Here is a 23,959-nt window from a genome sequence, read left to right as displayed (position 1 = left end):
AATTTTAAAAATGGAATAACAATGCATGAAACAAGAACACAAAAGACTATAAAAAGTTAGAAAAATGAGGATAAGAACAAAAATATCTAAATTGTGGTGATAAAAATACAAAAATAAATAATTGAAAGATTCTAAAATTAAGAAAAACTATGGAAAAATTAAAAAGCTCAAAAAGCAAATTACAATACACACAAATACATTTATAACAAAAACATATTTATAATCACAATTTCAATAGTTACAGACAAAAAGAGAATTTTGGGAGCTGCAAGAGAAAAGTGATTTGCAAACAGTCTTATGACATGGTTAGACGAATTGCTAACAGGAGGAACCAGTTTAGAGAAGAACATAAATGACCTGATGGAGATGAAAAACACAGCATGAGAACTTCATGAAGCATGCACAAGTATCAATAGCTGAATCGATAAAGCAGAAGAAAGGAGATCAGAGATTGAAGATCAACTGAATGAAATAAAGCAAGAAGACAAGATTAGAGAAAAAAGAATAAAAAGAAATGAACAAAGCCTCCAAGAAATATGGGACGATGTGAAAAGACCAAATCTACGTTTGATTAGGGTACCTGAAAGTGACAGGGAGAATGGAATCAAGTTGGAAAACACTCTTCAAAATATCATCCAGGAGAATGTCCCCAACCTAGCAAGACAGGCCAACATTCAAATTCAGGAAATACAGAGAACACCACAAAGATACTCCTTGAGAAGAGCAACCCCAAGGCACATAATTGCCAGATTCACCAAGGTTGAAATGAAAAAAATGTTGAGGGCAGCCAGAGAGAAAGGTCGGGTTATCCACAAATGGAAGCCCATCAGACTAACAGTGGATCTCTCTGTAGAAACCCTACAAGCCAGAAGAGAGTGGGGAGCCAATATTCAGCATTCTTAAAGAAAGGAATTTTCAACTCAGAATTTCATATCCAGTCAAACTAAGTTTCATAAGTGAAGGAGAAATAAAATCCTTTACAGACAAGCAAATGCTGAGAGACTTTGTCACCACCAGGCCTGCCTTACAACAACTCCTGAAGGAAGCACTAAACACACAAAGGAACAACTGGTACCAGCCCCTGCAAAAACATACCAAATTGTAAAGACCATCGACACTATGAAGAAACTGCATCAACTAATGGGCAAAATAACCAGCTAGCATCATAATGACATAACAATATTAACCTTAAATACAAGGGCTAAATGCTCCAATTAAAAGACACAGACTGGCAAATTGAATAAAGAGTCAAGATCCATCTAAGTGCTGTATTTCAGTCTATATGTGCAAAGACACATATAGACTCAAAATAAATGGATGGAGGAATATTTACCAAGCAAATGGAAAGAAAAAAAAAAAAAAATCCGGGGTTGCAATCCCAGTCTCTGATAAAACAGACGTTAAACCAATAAAGATCAAAAGAGACAAAGATGGGCATTACATAATGGTAAAGGGGTCAATGCAACAACAAGAGATAACTATCCTAAATATATATGCACCCAATACAGGAGCACCTAGAATCATAAAGCAAGTTCTTAGGGACCTACAAAGAGACATAGATTCCCACACTATAACAGTGGGAGACTTTAACATCCCACTGTCAATATTAGCCTGATCAATGAGACAGAAAACTAACAAGGATATTCAGGATGTGAACTCAACTCTGGACCAAGCAGACCTAATAGACATCTACAGAACTCTTTGCCACAAATCAACAGAGTACACATTCTTCTCAGCACCGCATCGCACTTATTCTAAAACTGACCACATAATTGGAAGCAAAACACTCCTCAGCAAATGTAAAAGAATGGAAATCATAACAGTCTCTCAGACCACTGCAATCAAATTAGAACTCAGGATTAAGAAACTCACTAAAAATCGCACAACTACTTGGAAACTGAACAACCTGCTCCTGAATGACTACAGGGTCAATAATTAAATGAAAGTAGAACTTAAAAAGTTCTTTGAAACCAATGAGAACAAAGACACAAAATACCAGAATCTCTGGGACTATGACAAAGCAATGTCTAGAGGAAAATTTACAGCACTAAATGCCCACAAGAGAAAGCAAGAAAGATCTAAAATAGACATGCTAAAATCACAATTAAAAGAACTAGAGAAGCAAGAACAAACAAATTCAAACCCTAGCAGAAGATAACAAATAACTAAGAGCAGAACAGAAGGAGAGAGCGACAAAAAAAAAAAAAAAAAAAAAAAACCCTCAAAAAATAAAAATAAAATAAATCCTGAAGAGGCCAATAACAAGTTCTGAAACTGAGGCAGTAATTATTAGCCTACCAATAGAAAATGTCCAGAACCTGATGGATTCACAGCTGAACTCTGCCAGAGGTACAAAGACGAGCTGACCTATTCTTTCTGAAACTATTCCAAGCAATAGAAAAAGAGGGAAGCCTCCCTAACTCATTTTATGAGGCCAGCATCATCCTGATACAAAAACCTGGCAGAGACACAACAACAGCAAAAAAATTTCAAGCCAATATCCCTGATGAACATGGATGTAAAAATCCTCAATAAAATACTGGCAAACTGAATACAGCAGCACATCAAAAAGCTTATCTACCATGATCAAGTTGGCTTCATCCCTGGGATGCAAGGGTGGTTCAACATAGGCAAATCAATAAACATAATCCATCACATAAACAGAACCAATGACAAAAACCACATGATTATCTCAATAGATGCAGAAAAGGCCTTCGATAAATTTCAACACCCCATTCGTCCTAAAAACTCAATAAACTAGGTATTGATGGAACGTATCTCAAAATAATAAGGGCTATTTATGACAAACCCACAGACAATATCATACTGAATGGGCAAAAACCAGAAGCGGAATTTGAAAACCTGCACAAGACAAGGAGGTGAGGAGGATTAATTTAACTTGGAAGTGCTATGTCCGGTGAACGATTTAATGTACTATGTACTGTAAATGAACAATAGGTTAGTTGATATTCGGGTTGTGATGCTTGAGCTTTGAGTCTTGTTGTTATGTGTTACAGTTGATTGATCTATTAGAGTGCTTGCTTGTAAGCATGTTGTGGGACTGTGTTTAGTAAGTATGTAAGAATATGTGCTATGTACAGTTAAACATATATAGTACTATATAGTATTCATGTTGGCTAACAGTAATGCACGATTTACATAAAAGTTTATTGAAATGTTTAATACTTAAGTTGCATTTAAAGCTTGCATACCATAAAAGACAGAAAGTGGTTCAAGTTAGAATGCCAGTTTTGGGTGTTGGTGGTGAAGTTAAGTACTTTCTTTCTGAGTTGCCCTAGGGAGAAGTTTTCCATTTTCAGTTTACAAGACTGGTGTATTTATTTATACTACGGGGGCAGGTTCATTTGAGCAGGTTGTTTTCAATTAGGGAGGCAAGTGGTATTAAGACTAGAATTGTGGTGAAATGTATTACGGATGCTACTTGTCCAATAGTCATAAAGGGTTGGCTTATTGGTTGACTTCCGATTCAGGTAAGAGTTAGTAGAATTGTGATTAGGAGTCAAAATAGGAACTGGCTGAGTGGGCGGAATGCCATACTTTGTTGTTTGGATTTGTGGAGAGTGGGTATGAATAATAAGATAAGGATTGATAGGAGGAGTGCTAACACCCCTCCTAGTTTATTAGGAATGGATCGTAGAATTGCATATGCGAATAAGATGTATCATTCTGGTTTAATGTGTGGAGGCGTGCTTAGGGGGTTGGCTGGGATGTAGTTGTTTGGATCGCTTAGAAGGTCAGGCGTGAAAAATACTAATGTTATTAAGGTTGTGAAAAAGAGGGCTAGGCCTAGGATGTCCTTAATTGTGTAGTAGGGGTGGAAGTCGATTTTATCGGAGTGAGAGGAAATTCCGTAGGGATTATTTGATCCTGTTTCGTGTAGAAATAATAGGTGTAGAGTAGTCAAGGCTGTGATAATGAAAGGTAGGATAAAGTGAAGGGTAAAGAATCGTGTGAGGGTGGGGTTTTCAATAGAATATCCACCTCAAACTCATTGGACGAGATTGGTTCCAATGTATGGGATTGCTGATAGTAGGTTTGTAATTACGGTGGTGCCTCAGAATGATATTTGGCCTCATGGGAGTACATAGCCCATGAAGGCTGTTGCTATGGTTATGAGTAGAAGTGTGATGCCAGTGTTTCAAGTTTCTGTGGGAAGAAAGGAGCCGTAGTAGAGGCCTCGGCCTACATGTAGAAAAAGGCAGATGAAGAGTATGGAGGCACAGTTGGCGTGGAGGTAGCGAAGGATTCAGCCGTTATTTACCTCTCAGACGATGTGTGCGACTGAGGAGAAGGCGGAGGAAGTGTCTGGTGAGTAGTGTATTGCTAGGAATAGTCCTGTAATAATTTGTAGAATTAGGCAGGTTGCAAGAAGTGAGCCGAAGTTTCATCATATAGAAATGTTAGGTGGGGTGGGTAGGTCAATGAAGGTGTGGTTAATTATTTTTAGGATTGGGTGGGATTTGCGTATTGGGGTCATTAATGTTTTTGTAGTTGAAGTACAACGATGGTTTTTCATATCATTGGTCATGGTTGGAGTCCACGTGAGAACAATGACATATATTTTATTTTTGTTAAACGTATCATTAGTTATGGGGTTTGTGGGGTTTTCTTCTAAACCCTCTCCTATTTATGGAGGGTTGGCATTAATTGTTAGTGGTATAGTTGGTTGTGTGATTATTTTGAATTTTGGGGAGCGTATATGGGTTTAATGATGTTTTTAGTTTATTTGGGGGGTATGATAGTTGTTTTTGGGTATACTATGGCGATGGCTATTAAGGAGTATCCTGAAACATGGGGATCGGGGCTTGAGGTTTTTGTGAGTTTTCTGGTAGGATTAGCGATGGAGGTGGGTTTAATTTTATGAGTTACAGATTTTGATGATTTAGTGGTGGTGGTGAACTTTAATAGTATGGGGGATTGGGTGATTTTTGAGGGTGAGGGGTCGGGGTTAGTTCGAGGGGATTCTATTGGTGCAGGTGCTTTGTATGACTATGGACGTTGATTGGTAGTGGTTACTGGTTGAACGTTGTTTGTTGGTGTATACATTATTATTGAGATTACTCGGGGTAATAGATTATGTTATTAGGAATAAAGTTAGAATGAGGGGAATAAGAAAGGAGAGGGAGTAAAGTTTGATTATGCCTTTTTGGGTGGTTGTGATGGTGGAGATGGTAGTGTGGATATGTGAAATTGTTTTGGTTATAGATTTTTCCAGTCAGGTTAAGTCTAGTAAGAGGGAGGATAGGTTTTGGCTTATAAGTAGATTTTGGTAGGAGGTTATATGGTGAATTGTGATAGGGTAATATCCTAATATGTTGGAGAATTTAAATGTGTGTGATGGCATGTTTATTTTAAGTTTGTTGGTTATAAGGGCAAGGTCTAGGGCTACTAGAAAGCCCAGGGTGGTTAGATATAGGGCTGAGAGTTTTAGATGGTGAGGTATTGTTGGTTGGGGGAGTGAAGTAGGGGAGATATTGTTGGTGATAAGAAATCCTGCTAGTATATTGCCGATAGTGAGGCGTTTGATTGGTTTTAATAAGGTGGGGTCGTTCTCGTTAATATAGATTGAGGTTGGGAAGCGGGATTGTCCTGTTAGGGTTATAAAGATAGTTCGGGTGCTGTAAGCGCTAGTTAGGGATGTGGCAATGAGAGTGATAGATAGGGCTCAGGCGTTGGTATACGACATGTTTGCGGTTTTGATGATGAGGTCTTTGGAGTAGAAGCCTGTGAGGTAGGGTATGCCTGCAAGTGCTAAGTTGCCAATAAATAGGGAGGTTGAAGTAAGGGGTATTGTTTTAAATAACCCTCCTATTTTTCGAATGTCTTGTTCGTTGTTTAGGTTATGAATAATGGATCCAGAGCAGATGAATAATATAGCTTTGAAGAAGGCATGGGTGCAGATATGTAGAAACGCTAGGTATGGTTGGTTGATGCCGATAGTAACTATTATGAGGCCCAGTTGGCTTGAGGTGGAAAAGGCTACGATTTTTTTAATATCGTTTTGTGTTAGGGCACAAACTGCTATGAATATGGTGGTAATGGCTCCTAGGCACAATGTAAGGCTTTGGATTAATGTATTATTTTCTATTAGAGGGTGGAACGGATGAGCAGGAATACTCTGGCGACAACTATCGTGCTGGAGTGGAGTAGAGCTGAGACTGGTGTTGGGCCTTCTGTGGTGGAAGGTAGTCAAGAGTGAAGACCAAATTGGGCTGATTTTCCTGTTGCTGCCAGGAGAATACCTATTAGTGGGAGAAGACTTGGGTTGGGGTTTAGGATAAACATTTGTTGAAAGTCTCATGAGTTGTAATGTAGGATGAACCATGTTATGCTTAGGATAAAGCCGATATCGCCAATACAGTTGTATAAGATTGCCTGAGTGGCTGCTGTGTTGGCTTCTATTCGAGCGTACCATCAGCTAATTAATAAGAAGGATATAATTCCTATGCCTTCTCAGCCAATGAAAAGTTGAAAGAGGTTGTTGGCAGTGATTAAAATTAGTATGGTGATGAGAAATGTGAGAAGGTACTTAAAGAATTGATTAATGTTTGGGTCTGAACTTATATATCATAGTGAGAATTCTATAATAGATCAAGTAATGAATAGTGCAATTGGGATAAATATTATGGAGAAGTAATCAAATTTGAAGCTTAGTGTTAATTCTGTTTGGATTGTTATTCAATGTCAGTTTGAGATAATTGCTTCTTGGTCCAGGAGAATATACAAGATTATGGGGAGATGGCTAATGGTGAAAGAATATATCATAGTTGTTTTTACGTAGTATGGGTATAGGTGCTTTTTGTTGGGATTAATAAAGGTAATAGCAATTGGTAGAATTAGAGTGGTTAGGATTGTTATGGTAATGGAGGTGTACATGGTTGTTACTTTTATTTGGAGTTGCACTGATGTTTTTGGTTCCTAAGGCCAATGGATAACTGTAATCCTTCAAAAGTTGGGAAAGCCGTATTTATTAAAAACGGAGACATGGGTTAGCAGCCCTTGCTAGCTTTCTCGGTAAATAAGAAGTGGCAGGCCTCTATGGTTAGATCCACAATCTAATGTTTTGGCTAAACTATATTTACAGGAGGTGAAAACTAGAATAACATTAGGGTTAAGGGACAGGAGTATAATAGGGGAAAGGTGTATGAATATTAGTATGTTTTCTCGTGTAAAGGAAGGTTTTATATTAGTAGTGTGATATGTAAGTATTCCTCGTTGTGTTGTGGTAAATATATAGAGGGAGTAGAGGGCTGTAATTAGCATATTAAGTCCTGTAAGCGTAATGGTGATGTATGATCAGGAGAATGAGGTTATTATTACAAGGAGTTCTCCTACTAGGTTAATAGTAGGGGATACGGCGATGTTGGTAAGGTTTGCTGCAAATCATCAAAAGGTTATTAATGGAAATAGTATTTGGAGTCCTCGGGAAAGTAGTATAATGCGGCTGTGGGTTCGTTCATAGTTTGAGTTTGCTAGGCAAAATAATATGGATGAGGTGAGTCCGTGGGTGATTATAAGAACAGTTGCACCAATGAAGCTTCAGGAGGTTTGAATGAGGGAGGCTATGATTACTAGGGCTATGTGGCTTATGGAGGAGTATGTGATGAGTGATTTTAGGTCTGTCTGTCGAAGACAGGTAGAACTTGTTATGATTATGCCCCATAGGGATAGTATAAGGAAGGGGTAGGTTATATGTTCTGTTGTAGGGTTAAGGATAGAGGTGAGTCGTATCATGCCGTAGCCACCTAGTTTTAGGAGTACTGCGGCAAGGACTATTGATCCAGCAATGGGGGCTTCAACATGGGCTTTGGGGAGTCATAAGTGTAAGCCGTACAGGGGTATTTTTACTATGAAGGCTATTATGCATGCTAGTCAAAAGATTGTGGGATCAAGTGGTTGTTAGTTTTTGAGCCATGAGCGTGAGTAGCATGATGTTTAGTGAACCCAAACTATTATAGGTATAGATTAACATAATGAGTAGGGGGAGAGAGCCAGTTAGTGTATAGAATAGGAAATATGTGCCTGCGTTAAGGCGTTCTGCTTGGCTGCCTCATCGGATGATGATGATTAGGGTAGGAATGAGACTGGTTTCGAATGGAATATAAAATATGAATAGTTCTGTGGCTATGAATGTTAGAATTAGAGAGATTTGTAGGAAAATTAACATGGAGAGAGAGAATTTTTTCGTGAGGGGGATTCATTATGTAAGTGATATTGGCTTGCTGTAATTATAAGGGGCAGGAGTCAGGCAGTTAATATTAGGAGAGGTGTCGTTAGAGGGTCGGAAGATAAATGGATTGAGTAGTTGAGGAGATGGCTGCTGGTTTGGTTGAAAAATAATAAGGGGATAATACTGATGGTTAGGCTATGTACGGTAAGGTTAATTCAGATTATGCTATTTTTGGAAAATCACGTTGTTGGTAGTAGTATAATTGTGGGGATAACTATTTTTAACAATGAAGTAAATTTAGGTTGTGGATATAGTCTAGACCATATGTGTTAGAGATTGAGATTAGTAGGGCAAGACCGACTGCTTCTTGGCAAGCAGCAAATACTAGTAGGGCGATGGGTATAATGTTAGCTAGTAAGGAGTGCATGTTTAAAGCTATAAGAGTACTTATAATAAACAGTGATGATAATATTCCTTCTAGGCATAATAGGGAGGATATTAGATGTGAGCGATAAGTTAACATACCTAGGAGTGAGATTATAAATGCTAGTGTAACACTTATATAGATGAAAGGCATTTGGTTAGTATGGTTATCATAATCTAATGAGTCAAAATCATTTGTTTTGTTTAAACTACTTACCAATTCAGTTCAATCCAGTCCTTTTTGAGTTCATTCGTAGGCTAGGCTTAGGGTTAGGACAATAATTAGTGTAATTGATGATTTAGGCATGGTTGGAAGATCTGTTGTTTGGAGAGCTCATGGTAGGGGTAGTAGTAGGGCAATTTCTAGGTCAAATAGTAGGAAGGTAATGGCGACTAAGAAAAATTTTATGGAGAAGGGAATGCGGGCAGGGTTTAGTGGGTCAAAGCCACATTCGTAAGGATCGGTTTTTTCTGCATAAGAGTTCAGTTGGGGTAGTCAGAATATGATAATTATTAGTAGGAGGGTCAGAAGGGTATTAATTGTCAGTGCTAATGCTAGGTTAATTACTCTTTTTCGAATAGTATCGAAACTAGTTGATTGGAAGTCAACTGTACTAATTATACTAAAAGAGTAGGATCCTCATCAGTAGATAGAGATATAAAGGAATAATCAGACCACATCTACAAAGTGTCAATATCAAGCAGCGGCTTCGAATCCAAAATGGTGGTTTGATGTGAAGTGGTATAATACTTGACAGATAAGGCAGGTAATAAGGAATGTAGATCCGATGATGACGTGAAGTCCATGGAAGCCTGTGGTGATAAAGAATGCTGAGCCATAGATACCATCGGAAATAGTGAAGGGCGCTTCAAAGTACTCTGAAATTTGTAGTAGGGTGAAGTAGATGCCTAGTAGGATTGTAATGAGTAAAGCTTGGATTGTTTGTTTTCCATTACTTTCTATTAGGCTGTGGTGGGCCCAGGTGATTGTAACTCCTGATGCAAGTAGTATGGAGGTGTTTAAAAGGGGCATTTCTAGGGGATTTAGGGGAGTAATTCCTGTTGGTGTGGGGTGGGAGCAAGGCTCGAGTGGTAGAATGCTCAGAAGAAACCGGTGAAGAAGAGCATTTCTGAGATGATAAAAAGGACTATTCCATAACGAAGGCTTTTTTGGACAGGTATTGTATGGTGGCCTTGGTAGGTGCTTTCTCGAATAATGTCACGCCATCATTGGTATATGGCTAACACGTTGGTTAGTAGGCCTAGCATTAGTAGAGTGGTGGAGTAAAAGTGAAATCATATAATTAAGCCTGATGTTGTTAACAGGGCTGAGAGAGCCCCTGTTAGTGGTCAGGGGCTAGGTTTAACTATGTGAGAGGCATGAGATTGGTGGGTCATTAAGTGTTATCACGTAGATAAAGGATGATTAAAAGTGTGAAGACATAGGCTTGGATTAGGGCCACTGCGATTTCTAGAATGGTCAATAGTACTAGAAGTGCATAGATTAGTGAGGTGATAGGGAGGTTGATGGTTGATAATGTTAGTGCAGCACTTCCTATTAGGTGCATTAGTAGATGGCCAGCTGTGATACTGGCGGTTAAGCGTACAGCTAGGGCAACTGGTTGCATAAATAGACTGATTGTTTCAATAATTACTAGTATAGGAATAAGGGGAGTCGGTGTGCCTTGTGGTAGGAAGTGGGCCAGAGAGCTTTTAGTTTTGAAGTGAAGCCCTATGATTACTGTCCCTGCTCATAGGGGAATTGCTATGGCTAGGTTTATAGATAGTTGGGTGGTGACTGTAAATGAGTAGGGTAGAAGTCCGAGAAGATTGGTTATTGAGATAAAAATAATTAAAGATGTTAGTATTAGGGACCAGGTTTGTCCTTTGGTATTATGGGATATTATTATTTGTTTTAGGGTTAGTTGGATTAGGTTTTGTTGGATGGTAATTAGTCGATTATTAATAAGGTGTTTGGAGGTTGGAAATAGTAGCACGGGGAGTAAAATGATGATTACTGCAGCAGGTTGGCCTAGGATTGTTGGAGAGGTAAATGGGGCAAATAGATTTTCATTCATTTCAATTGTCAGGGGTTATTGTAGGTTTGTGTATTGGGATTCTTTTGTAGGGGAGGTGGGTAGTAGTTTGTGTTTAGTAGTTTTAATTGTATAATAAGAAATAGTGTGGGGAGTATAGTTATGATGATAGTAAACCATACGGATGTATCTAGTTGAGGCATTTCACTGCAGAGAGGGTATTTCTCTCGATCTTTAACTTAAAAGGTTAATGCTAGGATAGCTGTACAGTGTATTATAAGAATATTTTGCAGAGAGTTATGGAGTGAGATGTGGGGGGGGGGTCTATAGGGTAAATACAGGCCCTATCTCAAAAATTTTTAGTGGAATCAATTCTGTGACAATGGGTATGAAGCTGTGGTTAGCACCGCAGATTTCTGAGCATTGTCCATAGTATACACCTGGTCGTGTAGCGGTGAATGTGGTTTGATTCAGGCGTCCAGGAACTGCATCTGTTTTTAGGCCTAGAGTAGGAATTGTTCATGAGTGTAGGACGTCTTGAGATGTAATTATTATTCGGACAGGGGCTTCAATTGGGAGAACTACTCGGTTGTCAACTTCTAGAAGTCGAAGGTCTCTTGGGTTTAAGAACAATGGGGGGAGTATATAAGAGTTAAAGATTAATCCTCCGTAATCTGTGTATTCGTAGGTTCAGTATCATTGGTGTCCAATTGATTTAATAGTAAAAGAGGGGTTGTTGATCTCGTCTGTTAGATATAGGATGTGCAGGGATGGAAGAGCAATTAAGATTAAAATGATTGCGGGTAAGATGGTTCAAATGGTTTCTATTTCTTGGGCGTCCGTGATATTGGTGTTGTTAGTTTTGTTGTGAGAGCTGAAGACAGGGCATATAGGACTAGAAAGCTAATTAAGGATACAATTATAAAAGTGTGGTCATGAAAAGCAATTAATTCTTCTATGATAGGGGATATAGCATCTTGTAGGCCTAGTTGAACTGAGTGAGCCATATAAGATATATAGGGTTTAACCTATGATTTAGCTTTGACAAAGCTATGAAATAGTTTTTCTAATATCTTATTGAAAAAGTTGTGGAGGTCACAGGGCTGGCTTGAAACCAGTTTTAGGAGGTTCAATTCTTTCCTTTTTCGTTTAGTTTAATGTAGGTTGGTTCTTCAAATGTATGGTAGGGTGGAGGGCAACCATGCAGTCACTCTAGGTTGGTAGAGGGCTGTTCAATTAATGAGACTTTACGTTTTGAGGCGAAGGCTTCTCAGGTTATGTAGATTATTAGTATTACTGCTACTAGGGAAATGAAGGAGCCTATGGATGAGATATTTCATCTGGTATAGGCATCGGGGTAGTCAGAGTAGCGTCGGGGTATTCCGGATAAGGCGAGGAAATGTTGTGGGAAGGTGGTTAAATTTACACCTACAGATATGATGGTGAAGTGGGCTTTGGCATAAGTTTGGTCTAGAGTATAGCCTGAAAATAAGGGGAATCAATGAATGAAGCCTCCTATGATAGCAAATACAGCTCCTATGGATAGTACATAGTGAAAGTGTGCAACAACATAGTACGTATCGTGTAGTACAATGTCTAATGATGAGTTTGCTAACACGATACCGGTTAAGCCCCCTATGGTAAAGAGAAAAATAAAGCCTAGAGCTCAAAGTATTGCGGGAGATCATTTGATATTGCCTCCGTGAAGCGTGGCAAGTCAGCTGAAGACTTTAATGCCAGTGGGAATTGCAATAATTATAGTGGCGGAAGTGAAGTAGGCTTGTGTGTCTATCTATTCCTACTGCAAATATATGATGGGCTCATACAATAAAGCCTAAAAACCCGATTGACATTATAGCTCAAACTATACCTATGTAGCCAAATGGCTCTTTTTTTCTGGAGTAATATGTCACAATATGAGAGATTATCCCAAATCCAGGTAGAATGAGGATATAGACTTCGGGGTGGCCGAAAAATCAGAATAGATGTTGATACAAGATAGGATCCCCCCCCTCTGGCAGGATCAAAGAAAGTGGTATTTAGATTACGGTCTGTTAGTAATATAGTAATGCCGGCAGCTAGTACTGGTAGAGAGAGGAGTAAAAGGATGGCTGTGATTAACACTGACCAGATGAATAAGGGGGTTTGATATTGAGATATTGCAGGGGGTTTTATGTTGATAATAGTGGTAATGAAGTTTATAGCCCCTAGGATGGAGGAGATGCCTGCTAGGTGAAGTGAGAAGATAGTTAGATCTACGGAAGCTCCTGGGTGGGAGAAATTTCCTGCTAAAGGAGGATAAACTCTTCAACCTGTCCCAGCACTGGCTTCTACTGCCGCAGATGCCAGTAACAGTAGAAAGGAAGGGGGGAGAAGTCAAAAACTCATATTGTTTAGGTGGGGGAAAGCCATGTCAGGGGCACCAATTATTAGTGGTACTAATCAGTTTCCGAAACCTCCGATTATGATGGGTATAACTATAAAGAAAATTATGACAAACGCATGGGCTGTAACGATAACATTGTAGATATGGTCGTTGCCTAATAGGCTGCCTGGTTGACCCAGTTCAGCTCGAACAAGAAGGCTTCGAGCTGTGCCTATGATCCCGGCCCATGTGCCGAACAGTAGGTAAAGGGTTCCAATATCTTTGTGGTTTGTTGAGAACAGCCAACGGTAGGCGAACATAGGTGGGGGAGGGGGGTAGAATGGCTGAGTAAGCATTAGGCTGTAAACCTAGAGACAGAGATTAAAGTTCTCTTTTTACCAGCTCCGAGGTGATTTTCATGTTGAATTGCAAATTCAAGGGAGCAGTTAATTTCTGCCGGGGCTTCTCCCGCCTTTTTTCCCTGCGGCGGGAGAAGTAGATTAAAGCCAGTGATTAGGGTATTTAGCTGTTAACTAAAATTTTATGGGTTTGAGTCCCATTAATCTAGTAAGGGCTTAGCTTAATTAAAGTAATTGATTTGCATTCATTTGATGTGGAGTAGAATCTGCAGTCCTTATATATTTCAGAAATTAAGCGTGGTTTAACTTACTGAGGGCTTTGAAGGTCCTTGGTCTTACTTCACCTAAATTTCTAGAGGATGACTAGGGTTAGTGGAGAAATTGGTAAGAGGAGGGTGGTGAGGATAATGAGTGGGGGGATGAGGAGTATGGGTTTTCTATTTTCGAATTGTCATTTTATTTTTGTCTTGTTGGATGTAGGGAGTATTGTTATGGAGGTGGTATAAATTAGGCGTATATAAAAGTATAAGTTGAGTAGGGTTATGGTAATTATAATGGAGGGGATGATGAAGTTATTGCTTTTTGTACGTTCTTGAATGGTAATTCATTTGGGTAGGAAACAGATTAGTGGGGGTAAGCCTCCCATGGATAGGAGGGTGGTTGATATTAATGGTATTAGTCAGGTTAGTTTGTTTCAAGTGCAGGATAGTATAAGAGTTGTGGTATTTGAGTTTAGGTTGAGAGTTAGGAATGCGGTAGTTGTCATAATAGTGTATATGGTTAGGTAATAGATTGTGATATTTGGGTTGTAGGTTAGTGTTATTATTCAGCCTGTGTGAGTAATTGAAGAATATGCCATGATTTTGCATAGTTGTGTTTGGTTAAGGCCTCCTCAGCTGCCTATTATAACAGATAGAGTAGAGATGGTCAGGAGAATATCTGTATTGGTTGAAGAATGTATTTGGTATATAATTGAGATGGGAGCTAGTTTTTGTCATGTGAGGAGGAGCAGGCCAGAAACTAAAGATGTCCCTTGGGTGACTTCTGGGATTCAAAAGTGGAAGGGGGCTATTCCTAATTTTATGGCTAGGGCTGTTGTTATGGCTAGAGATGAAAGTTGGTTGATGTTGTCTGTTGTGGTTCAGCATCTGGAGAGTAGGTTGTTGGAGATAATTGCTATTATGAGGATTATAGATGCGGTGGATTGTATTAGGAAATATTTAATAGCGGCTTCTGTAGAACGGGAGTTTGTTTTTTTGATTAGAATTGGGATGAAAGCTAGTATATTTATTTCTAGGCCTGCTCAGGCGAGGAATCAGTGTGAGCTTAGCGTTGTAATGAGAGTGCCTGTGATTATGGTGAGGTAGACAAAAGGTGGGCTAGTGGGTTAATTAGTACGGGAAGGGTATAACCAACATTTTTGGGGTATGGGCCCAATAGCTTATTTAGCTGACCTTACTTAGGATGGAGTGTGGTAGGTAGCACGGAGAAATTTGGGTTCTCAGGGGTAGGTTCGATACCTATAATCCTAGAAATAAGAGGATTAGGGCCTCTATCATTTACTCTATCAAAGTAACTCTTTTGTCAGACATATTTCTAGGTTTGCGGAGGAATACTGGAGATTGCAATAGGTGTTGAGATATACCATATGAGAAGAGCTAGTGTAAGTGGGAGGAAATTTTTTCATAGTAAGTGTATAAGTTGATCATGGCGGAATCGAGGATATGCTGTTCGGATTCATAAAAATAATGAGGTTAGAAGAAGTGTTTTGGTGGTAAAGCACGTTGTAAATAGTTCTGGGGAATTAATAGAGTATAATGTGCCTAGGAAGATTGTGGTTATTAGGGCATTTATTATAATGATATTTATGTACTCAGCCATGAAGAACAGGGTGAATGGGCCTGTGGCATATTCAATGTTAAAGCCTGAGACTAGTTCCGATTTGCCTTCTATGAGGTCGAAAGGAGCTCGGTTTGTTTCAGCTAATGTGGAGGTGAATCATATTATGGCTAGGGGTCATGATGGTAGGAGGAGTCAGAGGTGTTCTTGTGTTGTGATAAGTATGAGAAGATTAAATGAGCCGCTTATTAGTAAGACTGATAAGAGAATAATAGCAAGAGTGACTTCATATGAGATTGTTTGGGCGACAGCTCATAGTGCTCCGATTAGTGCATAGTTTGAGTTTGATGCCCATCCTGATCATAAAATGGAGTAGACAGTTAGACTAGATGTGGCTAGAATAAATAAAAGTCCTAGATTGAAGTTAATTAGTGGATGGGGTATGGGAAGGGGAGTTCATAGGAGAAGAGCAATGGAAAAGGCCAAGGCTGGTGCGGTAATGTAGAGAATGGTGGTAGATATTGAAGGTTTTAAGGGTTCTTCCGTGAATAGTTTTATGGCGTCAGCGAAAGGTTGTAGCAACCCGTAGGGGCCAATGGTGTTTGGTCCTTTGCGTAGTTGTATGTGGCCCAGTAATTTTCGTTCAATGAGTGTGAGGAATGCTATGGCAGCCATTACGGATATAATAAGGAGTAGGAGATTTGTTGTTGACATGGTGTTAAGAAGAGGAGTTGAACCTCTGATTGTAAAGTTTTAAGTTTTATGCAATTGCCGGGCTCTGCCATCTTAACAAACCCTGTTTTTGGGTTGGGTTGGTGTTATTTTGTTAGATTGAGATTAGGTCACCTATGGAATGAAGGCACTTTATGAAGTGGGCCTTATTTCTCTTGTCCTTTCGTACAGGGAGAAATATAGAATAGATAGAAACCAACCTGGATTACTCCAGTCTGAACTCAGATCATGTAGGACTTTAATCGTTGAACAAACGAACCCTTGATAGCTGCTGCACCATTAGGATGTCCTGATCCAACATCGAGGTCGTAAACCCTATTGTCGATATGGACTCTGGAATAGGATTGCGCTGTTATCCCTAGGGTAACTTGTTCCGTTGGTCAAGTCATTGGGTCAATTACAGGTGCTGGTTCGCTTTGGCTTGTGTAGTCTTAGCGTAGGCTGTTCGGAGGTTTAGTTATGCTCCGAGGTCACCCCAACCAAAATTTTTAATGCAGGTGTGGTGGTGTAAGGGTCCGTGGATTTGTATAGGTTTGATTGCATTAATAAATTAAAGCTCCATAGGGTCTTCTCGTCTTATTGTTTCATGTCCGCCTCTTCACGGACAGGTCAATTTCACTGGTTGAAAGTAAGAGACAGTTGAACCCTCGTGATGCCATTCATGCGAGTCCCCATTTAAGGAACAAGTGATTATGCTACCTTTGCACCGTCAGGGTACCACGGCCGTTGAGTATGTGTCACCGGGCAGGCAGTGCCTCTAATACTGGTAATGCTAGAGGTGATGTTTTTGGTAAACAGGCGGGGTTAAGTTTGCTGAGTTCCTTTTACTTTTTTTAACCTTTCCTTAAAGCATGCCTGTGTCGGGTTAACAGTGTGAGTAATACTGACTTGTTTCTGTTTGTTAGTGCTAGGCTGTTAAGCATCGGTGAAGTTTTTCAGTCTGATTTAGGCTTATGCGGCGGAGAAAATGTTCATGTTACTTATATTAAAATTGTTGCTTCTATGAAATGATAGATTAATCCAATGTGGAATAAGGAGTTTAGTGGTGTGTTTGGAATTTTTATATAATTGATGTTGAGCTTGAACGCTTTCTTAATTGATGGCTGCTTTTGGGCCAACTATGGAGGTCAGATTTTTTACTCTCTATACAAGGTTTTTTCCTGATGTCTGAAGAGCTGTCCCTCTTTAGACTAACAATTAAGTTTACAGGGGGATGGGGTAGTTCTACAGGTAAACTTGAGGTTGAACTAAAATTCTACCTTGGATAACCAGCTATCACCAGGCTTGGTAGGCTTGTCACCTCTACCCATAAATCTTTTGTTGTTCTAACTATTGAAGTTTAGGGCTAAGCATAGTGGGGTCTCTAATCCCAGTTTGAGTCTTAGCTATTGTGTGTTCAGAAATTTTAAAGCCACTTTCGTAGTTTATTTTACATCAGCTAAGGTTTTACAATTTTGATGGAGTTTAGCTTTATTTAACTAGATCTAAAACACCCTTTATCCCGGTTTTTATTAGCTTGGGTTAATCGTATGGCCGCGGTGGCTGGCACGAAATTGACCAACCCTAGATTGTAGCATAGCTTAGTTAAACTTTCATTTATTGCTAAAGGTTTGTCACTGCTGTCTCCCATGGGGGTGTGGCTGAGCAAAGTGTCTTGAGCTGCATTGTGCATGCTTGATACTTACTCCATATGATCGTAGTGATTTATCAGGTGTCTTCACTGGGGCAGGGATGCTTGCATGTGTAATCTTGCTAAGAGCTAATAGAAAGGCCAGGACCAAACCTATTTGCTCATGGGGTGTGCAAGTCCGTCTAGACATTTTCAGTATCTTGCTTTAGGTGAATTAAGCTACATAAGCACGGAGAGAAGTATAGTTGTGAGGTGCTGTCTTTCGGGTTGTGACAATGAGGGCCCATATTTAGTAGTGAACAAGTGCATGAGAGCAAGGAAGTAGGAAAGAGAAGGAGTGGGATGAAGTTAAGAGGGGTAAAGTGAAGTAATGTTGTGTTAGTTGAGGAAATGGCAGTTGAAGTTGTGCACACCTAAAAGATGAAAACGCGATCTCTGGCTAGGTGTGTGAAAGCTTTTGTTTTTGGGGTTTGGCAAGAGTGAATTTTTGAAGAAGAAGTCAGAGATGGGTGTGGGGGGGGTTTGTTGATAGTTTCCTGCGTTATTTGCAGTGTGATTGAAAATGGATTACATGGTAATTATTGGTATGTCCTACAAGCATGAATTAAATAACACCTTGTAAAACTTATGTAGGGCTAGGACATTGAACGTAGGTGCGATTAATAATGGCATGGACTAGGAATCAAAGACAGGTTCTGCAGGACGTGTTGTGGCGGGACCAGCTTTCTGCAATGGGGTCGCGTGCAGACCAGAGATAAAAGATACCAAATGCATGGAGAGCTCCCGTGACTGGTTAATAGGGTGATAGACCCGTGATCCATCGAGATGTCTTATTTAAGGGGAACGTGTGGGCGATCTTAGTTATATGGCCCTGAGGTAAAGAACCAGATGCCGGATACAGTTCATTATAGCTACCCCCACGATTTATGGGCCCGGAGCGAGGAGAGTAGCACTCTTGTGCGGGATATTGATTTCATGGAGGATGGTGAACAAGGGACACCTAAGTGAGGGGGGTATCCGTGGTGAGGAGGATTAATTTAACTTGGATGTTAAATTAAATCTCACCACTCCCATTCAGCATAGTATTAGAAGTTCTCATGAGGGCAATCAGGCAAGAAAAAGAAATAATGGGTATTCAAATAGGAAAAGAGGAAGCCAAATTCTCTCTGTTTGCAAATGACATGATTGTATATTTAGAAAACCCCATTGTCTCAGCCCAAAATCTCTTTAAGCTGATAAGCAACTTCAGCAAACTCTCAGGATATAAAATCAATGTGCAAAAATCACAAGCATTCCTATACACCAATAATAGAGAGAGAGCCTGAGTCAAATAGAGAGTCAAATCATGTCTGAGCTCCCATTCACAATTGCTACAAAGAGAATAAAATACCTAGAAATACAACCACCAAGGGATGTGAAGGACCTCTTCAGGGACAACTACAAACCACTGCTCAAGAAAGTAAGAGAGGACACAAACAAATGGAAGACCATTCCATGCTCATGGATAGGAAGAACTGATATCGTGAAAATGGCCATACTGCCCAAAGTGATTTATAGATTCAATGCTATCCCCATCAAGCTACCACTAACTTTCTTCACAGATTTTGAAAAAACTGAATTTAATATGGAACCAGAAAAAAAGCTCATATAGCCAAGACAATCCTAAGCAAAAAGAACAAAGCTGGAGGCATCATGCTACCTGACTTCAAACTATATTACAAGGCTACAGTAACCAAAACAGTATGGTACTGGTATCAAAACAGATATACAGATCAATGGAACAGAACAGAGGCCTCAGAAATAACATCACACATCTACAACCATCTGATCTTTGACAAACCTGAAAAAAACAAGCAATGGGGAAAGAATTCCCTATTTAATAAATCGTGTTGAAAAAACTGGCTAGCCATATTCAGAAACCTGAAACTGGACCCCTTCCTTATACCTTATAGAAAAATTAACTCAAGATGGATTACAGACTTAAATGTAACACCTCAAACCATAAAAACCCTAAAAGAAAACCTGGACAACGCCATTCAGGACACAGGCATGGGCAAAGACTTCATAACTAAAACACCAAAAGCAATGGCAACAAAAGCCAAATTGACAAATGGGACCTAATTAAACTAAAGAGCTTCTGTACAGCAAAAGAAACTATCAGAGTGAACAGGCAACCTACAGAATGGGAGAAAAATTTTCCAATATATCCATCTGACAAAGGGCTAATATCCAGGATCTATAAAGAACTTAAACAAATTTACAAGAAAAAAAGAAAAAAAACATCAAAAAGTGGGCAAAGGATATGAACAGATACTTCTCAAAAAAAGATATTTGTGTGGCCAACAAACATATGAAAAAAAGCTCATCATCACGGGTCATTAGAGAAATGCAAATGAAAACCACAATGAGATACCATTTCATCCCAGTTAGAATGGTGATCATTAAAAAGTCAGGAAATAACAGATGCTCGAGAAGATGTGGAGAAGTACGAATGCTTTTACACTGTTGGTTGGAGTGTAAATTAGTTCAGCGATTGTGGAAGAAAATGTGGCAATTCCTCAAGGATCCAGAACTAGAAATACCATTTGACTCAGCAATTCTATTACTGGGTACCCAAAAAATTATAAATCATTCTACTATAAAGACACATGTACACATACATTTATTGCAGCACTATTCACAATAGCAAAGATTTGGAACCCACCCAAATGCCCATTAGTAATAGACTGGATAAAGAAAATGTGGCACATACACACCACGTAACAGTATGCAGCCATAAAAAAGGATGAGTTCATGTCCTTTGCAGAGACATGGATAAAGCTGGAAACCATCATTCTCAGCAAACTAACACAAGAACAGAAAACTAAACACAGCATGTTCTCACTCATAAGTGGGAGTTGAACAACGACAACACAGGGACACAGGAAGGGGCACATCACACACCGGGGCCTGTGGTGGGGTGGGAGGCTAGTGGATGAATAACATTAGGAAAAATACCTAATGTAGATAACAGGTTGATAGGTACAGCAAACCACCAGAGCACGTGCATACCTATGTAACAAACCTGTATGCTCTGCACATGTACCCCAGAATTTAAAGTATAATTAAAAAAAAATCAAAACAGAATATTAATAAGGAAACAGACTACTTAAAGGTGGTATAAAACAAATATTTCTGACAGAGGTATAGAGAGTACTCCTCAACATCAGGATACACACCCTTCTCAAGAGCTCATACAACATATTTCTTGATAGACTACCTCTTAGGCCAAAAAAGAAGTCTTACCAAATTTTTTAAAACTGAAATTTTATGAATTATTTTCTATGACTAAACTCAAATGCAAGTATACAACAATAATAGACAGAAACTGGAAAAAAAAAAAAACGTGAGGCATGGTGGCTCACGTCTGTTATCCCAGCACTTTGGGAGGCCGAGGCAGGTGGATCACGAGGTCAGGAGATCAAGACCATTCTGACCAACATAGTGAAACCCTGTCTCTACTAAAATGTGAAAAACTAGCCAGGCTTGGTGGCACACATCTGTAGTCCCAGCTACTCAGGAGGCTGAGGCAAAGGAATCGCTTGAACCCAGAGGCAGAGGTTGCAGTGAGCCGAGATCGTGCCACTGCACTCCAGCCTGGAGATAGAGCAAGACTCCGTCTCAAAAAAAAAAAAAAAAAAAAACCATCGGACGGGCGCGGTGGCTCAAGCCTGTAATCCCAGCACTTTGGGAGGCCGAGGCGCGTGGATCACGAGGTCAGGAGATCGAGACCATCCTGGCTAACATGGTGAAACCCCGTCTCTACTAAAAATACAAAAAACTAGCCGGGCGTGGTGTCGGGCGCCTGTAGTCCCAGCTACTCGGAGGCTGAGGCGGGAGAATGGCGTGAACCCGGGAGGTAGAGCTTGCAGTGAGCCGAGATCGCGCCACTGCACTCCAGCCTGGGCGACAGAGCGAGACTCCGTCTCAAAAAAAAAAAAACAAAAACAAAAAAAAACCCATATATATATATATATATATATACACACACATAGGAATTTAACAAAACACTCGAGCACGCTCTTATGTAAAGGTTGTAATAGTTAATATTGTAAAGATGTTCATCCTGGTCAATGTAATCTACAAATTTAATGAAATGTTTTTCAAATTTCTCATTGTATTTTTGAAGAAACAGAAACAGCAACCCCAAAAGTATATCGAACCCCAAAGGCAATAAAGTTCCCATCAATCTTAAAATAATAATAATAATAAAGGAATGCTGCAGGCATTAAAGTTCCTGATTTGAAAAGACGTTACAAAGCTACAGAATTAAAACAATCTGGTATAAGGATGAAAATTAAACTAATGAAATAGAATGCAACCCATATATATATACTTTAACATGTATGGTCATATGAGGAGTCATTTACATAGCAATAATTATTACTGTAAGCTAACAGGTAAAGGCAATGCAAATTTCCGTCACCAAATCATTCAGTAAATACAATTTGAAATATAAAAATACTGGAATATCACTCAGTTTTCAAAAACCAGAAAACAGTCTACCAATTATAAAGATAAATCTTGATAACGTTATGCAAAATGAAATGTCAGCCACAAAAAGACAAAGATTGTAAGAGATAGATAGATAGAAAGCATTTACACTCTTAGAAGCAGACAAAAAGAAAAAGGTGCCCTATTTGCTTAACCCCCAACAGCAAGAAAGTTTGTCAGTCATCCATGACAAAAATGTCTTAATGAGAGAACCAGGCATCATGGTTAGTATCTGTAATGAAAGCTACATGGTACAGTAAGGTTGGAGAACTGCTTCAGGCCAAAATATTACGACCAACCTGGGTTATGCAGTGAGACCCCATCTCAGAAATAAGTGCCTTTAAGAGAGCTTTGAGATCCAGGGAGGGAATTGTGAAACTTTGCTGAGCCCAAGATTGAGGAGCACCCTTTTCAGAAGGCAAGCTTTCATTTAGGTGGCAAACTACAGGACCCCTGCTCTTGACTACAGACCAGAAAATGTCCCACCCAACTCCATCCCACTGAGAATTTTGAACTTACTCTGTAAGCATCCCAAACTTCTCCCAGCCACAGTCTGTGAGAGGTCTTGGTCTTCCAGAAGCCTGGAGAGATACCCATTTAGAGCCAAGCTGGCAGGCCTGCAGACCTTTGTCCCAATAACAGTTCCATGACTCAGTTCCAGCTTCCTAAGCCACAGTTCATCGCCAGTTCTGCCTATGTAGAAACCCACAGTGACTCAGAAATCCTCTCTGGTACTCAGTACAAGCCATACTAATCCACATCCTAATATAAAGCCCACCATATGCAGTCCTGACTGCAGAAACCTGCCCTAGCATCTATCCTACTGAGCAAAGTCCTGAAGGATATTCACTGTGTCCAAAAGTAAAATGGGAATTACAACTACCCAAGTCCTTTATGATAAGCTGACCCTAGTGCAGAGCCAGCAGCCTTGTGACCAAGCTACAAACCCCCGCTCTACTACAAACCCAGAGGGCATTCTATCACCCTGGGGGCCCAAGAAAGGAAGATTTTTACCCTCTGAAACCAGTTTATCAAAACTTTGAGGTGTTTGCTCCTTCAAATTGAGACACCAACGCAAAAGTATATTGTGCCCATCGTCAAAGCTTCTATTTTAACACAGCACTTGATGTATGTGGAAGAAAAATTAGTCAAAAAATTTTTAAAGTCATTGAAATTGAAGACAAGTAAAACATTGCTGCTTGTAGATCATGCAATGTTCTCTATAAGAAAACCATAAACAGTACATTAAAACCTTTTAAAACTAATAAATACGCTCAGTAAATTAGCAAAATATAAAATTAACATACAAGTTATGATTCCATACACTTAAACTATCTGATAAAATAGAGGAAGAAAACAATCTTATTTAAAATAGCACTAAAATAATAAATATCTGAGGACAAATTTAACCGAGGAACTGAAAAACTTTTCAAGTGAAAGATTTATCAATGAAAAATGAGAGAACACAAATAAATTTAAATATATTTTCTCTATAGATTCAAAGAATAAATGCTAAAACACCATATTATCCAAAGTGATCTCTAGATTCAATACACTTTCTATCAATATTCCAGTGGTTTTTTTTCACAGTAATGAAAAATACAATCATAAAATTTACATGAAACTACAAGAAACTGTGAATAGCCAAAGCAATCTTGAAGAAAAAGAAAAAAGCAGAAGGACATCATACTTTATAATTTCAAACTATATTTCAAGACTATAATAAAAACAGGATGAAATGTGCAGAAAAATGAACAAAAAACACCCAATAATACAGAAATCACTACTCTCACACATTTCAGAGATGATGGAAAAAGAGAACTTAAAAGATAGTCTAACGTGGAGTGTCTT

General features: G+C 39.3%; 1 pseudogene; it reads right to left on the bottom strand.

Annotated features, from left to right (window-relative positions):
* Positions 1–23,959, bottom strand: part of LOC135968528 (uncharacterized) — a 45,681-nt pseudogene that overhangs the window by 3,995 nt on the left and 17,727 nt on the right.

The sequence above is a fragment of the Macaca fascicularis genome, chromosome 19, assembly GCF_037993035.2.
Source record: "Macaca fascicularis isolate 582-1 chromosome 19, T2T-MFA8v1.1".
Lineage (NCBI taxonomy): Eukaryota > Metazoa > Chordata > Mammalia > Primates > Cercopithecidae > Macaca > Macaca fascicularis.
This window is presented reverse-complemented; position numbering and strand designations above follow the sequence as displayed.